The sequence below is a fragment of the Tamandua tetradactyla genome, chromosome 20 (assembly GCF_023851605.1).
Source record: "Tamandua tetradactyla isolate mTamTet1 chromosome 20, mTamTet1.pri, whole genome shotgun sequence".
Taxonomy (NCBI): domain Eukaryota; kingdom Metazoa; phylum Chordata; class Mammalia; order Pilosa; family Myrmecophagidae; genus Tamandua; species Tamandua tetradactyla.
Window position 1 is genome coordinate 20,755,795 of NC_135346.1, and position 6,631 is coordinate 20,762,425.

The 6,631-nt window shown below is 35.1% G+C and overlaps 1 pseudogene; it reads right to left on the minus strand.

Moving 5' to 3' along the window:
• Window positions 1–212: 212 nt before the first annotated feature.
• LOC143664475 (calmodulin pseudogene) lies at window positions 213–708 on the minus strand (annotated as a pseudogene).
• Window positions 709–6,631: the final 5,923 nt, after the last annotated feature.

Consider the following 6,631-nt stretch of genomic DNA (forward strand, 5'->3'; position numbering starts at 1 on the left):
ACATGCAACATGTTACTTGATCAATTTTCTAAAATAAGGTTCAGGACAATGAGTAAGATAAGGGAAAAAAACATAGAGGAATGAAATCCTAATTAATATACATGCATACTCTTTGGACAGTAGGGAGAAACCTTTTACAGATAAGTTACAAACAAAGAAAAGGCAAATGAACAATTTTGAACAAGAAATTTAACACATTCTGTACAATGTCTTTACTTTGCTGTCATCATTTGTACAAACTCTTCATAGTTTACTTGACCATCACCATCAATACCTGCTTCCCTGATCATTTCATCAACCTCTTCATCTGTTAACTTCTCTCCAAAGTTTGTCATCACATGTCGAAACTCTGCTGTACTAATATAGCCATTACCATCTTTATCAAACACACGAATGCTTCTCTAATTTCTTCATCACTGTCTGTGTCTTTCATTTTCCTTGGCATCATTGTCAGAAATTCCAGAAAGTCAATTATACCATTACTATCAGCATCTACTTCATTAATCATATCCTGTAACTCTGCTTCTGTGGGATTCTGCCCAAGAGACCTCATTACAGTTCCCAGTTCCTTTGTTGTTATAGTTCTATCACCATCCTTGTCAAATAGTGAAAAAGCTTCTTTGAATTCTGCAATCTGCTCTTCAGTCAGTTGGTCAGCCATGCTGCAAGTACTACCGGTCTCCCGGACACGACCACACAACCGCTCGACTCGCTAGCTCCACTCGGACTCTCCTAGGGCATTTTTTATTTTAATTTTTATTCCAGCAATATATATACATATATTACTATATACAACCTAAAATTCCCCTATTTAACCACATTCAAATATATAATTCAGTGCTGTTAATTACCAAAACTTTTCCATCAACCCAAGTAGAAATTATACAACTTAAGCATTAACTCTTCAATCCCTACCCCTACCCAGGCCCCTAGCAACTAATATTCTATTTTCTGACTCTATGACTTTCCTTATTCTAATTATTTCATATCAGAGAGATCATACAATATTTGTCATTTTGCATCTAGCTTTTTGATTCAACGTGATATATTCAGGGTTCATGTTATTGCATGTATCAGAACTCCATTCCTTTTTAATGGCTGAATAATATTCCACTGTTTGTATATCACGTTTTATTTATCCATAATCAGTTGATGGACACTTGGGTTGCTTCCATCTCTTAGCAACTGTGAATAATGCCTCTATGAACATCAGTGTGAAAATATCTGTTCAAGACCCTGCTTTCACTTCTTTTGAGTATATATCTAGGAGTGGGATTGCTGCGTCATATGGTAATTCTATACTTAACTTTCTGAGGAGCTGCCAAACTGTATTCCACAGGAACTGCATCATTTTATGTTCTCACTAACAGTTAATGAATATCCCTATTCCTCCATATCCTCTCCAACACTTGTAATTTTCTTTTTATTTAAATAGTCACTGTACTAGTGGGTGTGAAATGGTATCTCATTGAGGTTTTTATTTTTACATTTTTATTAATAAAACCAATCAACATACAATATGAACACTCTTTTTTTCATCACATAGTTGTATATTAATCATCCCATGATCATTTCTTAGAACATTTGCATTAATTCAGAAAAAGAAATAAAAAGAAAACAGAAAAAAATTCATCCATACCATACCCCTTACCCCTCCCTTTCATTGATCACTAGCATTTCAATCTACTAAATTTATTTTAACATTTGTTCCCCCTATTATTTATTTATTTTTAATCCATATGTTTTACTCATCTGTCCATTCCATAGATAAAAGGAGCATCAGACACAAGGTTTTCACAATCACGCGGTCACATTGCAAAAGCTATATCATTATGCAATCATTTTCAAGAATCATGGCTCCTGGAGCACAGCTCTACATTTTCAGGCAGTTCCCTCCAGCCTCTCTATTATGCCTTAACTAACAAGGTGATATCTATTTAATGTGTAAGAATAACCTCCAGTATAACCTCTCGACTCCATTTGGAATCTCTCAGCCATTGACACTTCATTTTGTCTCATTTTGCTCTTCCCCCTTTTGGTCGAGAAGGTTTTCTCAATCCCTTGGTGCTGAGTCCCAACTCATTCTAGGATTTCTGTCCCACGGTGCCAGGAAGGTCCACACCCCTGGAATTCATGTTCCATGTAGAGAGGGGGAGAGCTGTGAGTTTGCTTGTCATGTTGGCTGAGAGAGAGAGGCCACATCTGAATAACAAAAGAGCTTCTCTTGGGGGTGACTCTTAGGCCTAATTTTAAGTAGGCTTAGCCTATCCTTTCCGGGGTTAAGTTCATATGAACAACCCCCAAGATTGGGGGCTCAACCTATTGTTTGGTTGTCCCCATTGCTTGTGAGAATATCAAGAATTCTCCATTTGGGGAAGTTGAATTTTCTCCCTTTCTCAACATTCCAAGGGTTCTTTGCAAATACTTTTTTATTCACTGTTCAAATTATTCTGGAATTTATCAAGGCATCACTCTGGACAAACCTATAAAATCTCATGCCCTACTCAGTTTCCATGTACTTATGGTGTTCAATTAAGCTGTCCACATAAGTTATATTAGGAAATGCACTAGTCAAAATATAAATTTTTACCAAATAAACATTTTTTTGCTTTAGTCTCACATGTAAGTTGAAGTTTTAAAATATTAATTACCATCTATTTTCAACACCCTGCATTATTGACATTCCTTTGTTCTTCCTCATGCAAAACATTTTTAAATTTGTACATTTAGTCACTATCATTATATACGCTAGGCATTACTAGATTATATCATTTCAGTCTTTATCGTATATCTTTCCTTCTGATTTCATTTGTGCCCCCAGGGTTCCTCCCTCTATCATTCTCACATTCAGCTTCATACAGTGTTTTAACATTATTGTATTACAGTTAGGTAGTATTGTGTTATCCATTTCTGAATTTTTATAGTCAGCCCCATTGCACAATCTGTATCCCTTCAGTTCCGATTACCCAATATCTACCCTATTTCTATCTCCTGATGACCTCTGTTCTTAAATGAAATATTCCAAGTACATTCATTAATGTTAGTTCATATCAGTGAGACCACACAGTATTTGTCCTTTTGTTTCTGGCTAATCTCACTCAGCATAATGGTCCTTAAGGTCCATCCATGTTATTACATACTTCATAGCTTTATTCTGTCTTACAGCTGCATAATATTCCATCATATGTCTATGCCACAGTTTGTTTAACCACTTGTCTGTTGATGGACGTTTGGGCTGTTTCCATCTCTTGGAAATTGTAAATAATACTGCTATAAACATTCACGTACAAATGTCCTTTTATGTCTTTGCCTTCAGGTCCTCTGTGTAGATACTTAGCAATGGTACTGCCGGGTCATATGGCAATTCTATACTTAGCTTCCTGAGGAACCGAACTGCCCTCCACAGCGGTTGACATTTGATATTACCACCAACAGTGGATAAATGTGCCTCTTTCTCCACATCCTCTCCAGCCCTTGCCATTTTCTGTTTTACTGATAATGGCCATTCTGGTGAGAGTGAGATGATATCTCATTGTGGTTTTGATTTGCATTTCCCTAATAGCCAGGGAAGTTGAGCATCTTTTACGTGCCTTTTGGCCATTTGTATTTCCTCTTCTGAGAAGTGTCTGTTCAAGTCTTTTGCCCATTTTGTATTTGGTTGTCTGTGTTTCTGTTGTTGATTTGAACAATATCTTTATATATTCTAGATACTAGACCTTTATCTGATTAATCATTTCCAAATATTGTCTCCCATTGTGTAGGCTGTCTTTTTACTTTCTTGACAAAGTTCTTTGATGCACTAAAGTGTTCAATTTTGAGGAGTTCCCATTTATTTGTTTCTTTTTTCAATGCTTGTGCTTTGGGTGTAAGGTCTAGGAAACTGTCTCCTATTTCCCTACCTTTTCTTCTAACAGTTTTATGGTCTTAATATCTAATGTCTAGATCTTTGATCCATTTTGAGTTAATTTTTGTAAACGATGTGAGGTATGGATCTTCTTTCATTCTTTTGGATGTGAATATCCAGTTCTCTAGGCACCATTTATTGAAGAGACTATCCTTTCCCAGGTGAGTTGGCTTGACTGCTTTATCAAAGATCAATTGTCCATAGATGAGAGGGTCTATATCTGAACACTTTATTCCATTCCATTGGTCAGTATATCTATCTTTATGTCAGTACCATGCTGTTTTGATCACTGTAGCTTCGTAATATGCCTTAAAGTCAGGTAGCATGAGACCTCTGACTTCATTTTTCTTTCTCAGCATATTTAGCTATTCAGGGCACCCTGCCCTTCCAGATAAATTTGGTTATTGGTTTTTCTAGTCCTGCAGAGTAAGTTTTTGGGATTCTAATTGGTATTTCTTTGAATCTGCAAATCAATTTAGATATAATTGACATCTTAACTATGTTTAATCTACCAATCCATGAACACGGTATGCCCTTCCATTTATTTAGGTCTTCCATGATTTCTTTTAACAATTTCTTATAGTTTTCTCTGTATAGGTCTTTTGTCTCTTTGGTTAAATTTATTCCTTAATATTTTATTCTTTTGGTTGCAATTGTAAATGGAATTTTTTTTCATGATTTCCCCTCAGATTGTTTTTTATTAGTGTATAGAAACACTACAGATTTTTGAATATTGATCTTGTAACCTGCCACTTTGCTGCACTCATTTATTAGCTCTAGTAGTTTTGCTGTGGATTTTTCAGGATTTTCGACAAATAGTATCATATCATCTGCAAACAGTGAGAGTTTTAGTTCTTCCTTTCCAATTTCGATGCCTTGTATTTCTTTTTCTTGTCTAATTGCTCTGGTTAGAACTTCCAACATAATGTTGAATAACAATGGTGATAGTGGACATCCTACTCTCGTTCCTGATCTTAGGGAAAGTTTCAGTTTTTCCCCATTGAGGATGATGTTAGCTGTGGGTTTTTCATATATTCCCTTTATCATTTTAAGGAAGTTCCCTTGTATGCCTATCCTTTGAAGTGTTTTCAACAGGAAAGGATGTTGAATTTTGTCAAATGCCTTTTCTGCATCAATCGAGATGATCTTGTGATTTTTCTGCTTTCATTTATTGATATGGTGTATTACATTAATTGATTTTCTTATGTTGAACCATCCTTGCATATCTGAGATGAATCCTACTTGGTCATGGTGTATAATTCTTGAAAGAATTTTGTTGAGGATTTTTGCATCTATATTCATAAGAGAGATTGGTCTGTAGTTTTCTTTTTTTGTAATGTGTTTGTCTGGCTTTGGTATGAAGGTGATTTTGGCTTCATAGAATGAGTTACGTAGCTTTCCCTCCTCTTCAATTTTTTTGAAGAGTTTGAGCAGGATTGGTACTAATTCTTTCTTGAATGTTTGGTAGAATTCACATGTGAAGCCATCTGGTCCTGGACTTTTCTTTTTGGGGAGCTTCTTAATGACTGATTCAATTTCTTTACTTGTGATTGGTTTGTTGAGGTCATCTATTTCTTCTTGAGTCAATGTTGGTTGTTCATGCTTTTCTAGGAAATTTTCCATTTAATGTACATTGTCGAATATATTAGCATAAAATTGTTCATACTATCCTTTCATTAGTTCCTTTATTTCTGTGGGATCAGGGGTTATGTCTCCTCTTCCATTTCTGATTTTATTTATTTGCATCCTCTCTCTTCTTCTTTTTGTCAGTCTCACTAAGGGTCCATCAATCTTATTGATTTTCTCATAGAACCAACTTCTGGATTTGTTGATTTTCTCAATTGTTTTCATGTTCTCAATTTCACTTATTTCTGCTCTAATCTTCATTATTTCTTTCCTGTTGCTTGCTTTGGGGTTAGTTTGCTGTTCTTTCTCTAGTTCTTCCAAGTGGACAGTTTATTTGTCAATTTTTATTCTTTCTTCTTTTTTGATATAGGCACTTAGGACAATAAATTCCCCTCTTAGCACTGCCTTTGCTGCCTCTCGTAAATTTGATATGTCATGTTTTCATTTCCATCTGCCTTAAGGTATTTACTGATTTCTCTTGTAATTTCTTCCTTGACCCACTGGTTGTTTAAGAGTTTGTTGTTAAGCCTCCATACATTTGTGAATTTTCTGGCACTTTGCTTATTATTGATTTCCAAATTTATTCCCTTATGATCTGAGAAAGTATTTTGTATGATTTCAATCTTTTAAAATTTATTGAGACTTGCTTTGTGACCCAGTATATGTTCTATCCATGAGAATGATCCATGAGTACTTGAAAAAAAGATATATCCTGCTGTTGTGGGGTGTAATGTTCTATATATGTCTGTTAAGTCTAGCTCATTTATTGTATTATTCAAATTCTCCGTTTCTTTATTGATCCTCTGTCTAGATGTTCTGTCCATTGATGAGACTGGGGAATTGAAGTCTTCAACTATTATGGTAGATGCGTCTATTTCTCTTTTCAGTGTTTACCTCATGTATTTTGGAGCATTCTGGCTTGGGGCATAAATATTTATGATTGTTATGTCTTCTTGTTGAATTGTTCCTTTTATTAATATGTAGTGTCCTTCTTTGTCTCTTTTAACTGTTTTACATTTGAAGTCTAATTTGTTGGATATTAATATAGCTACTCCTGCTCTTTTCTGATTGTTATTTGCATGAAATATCTTTTCTCAACCT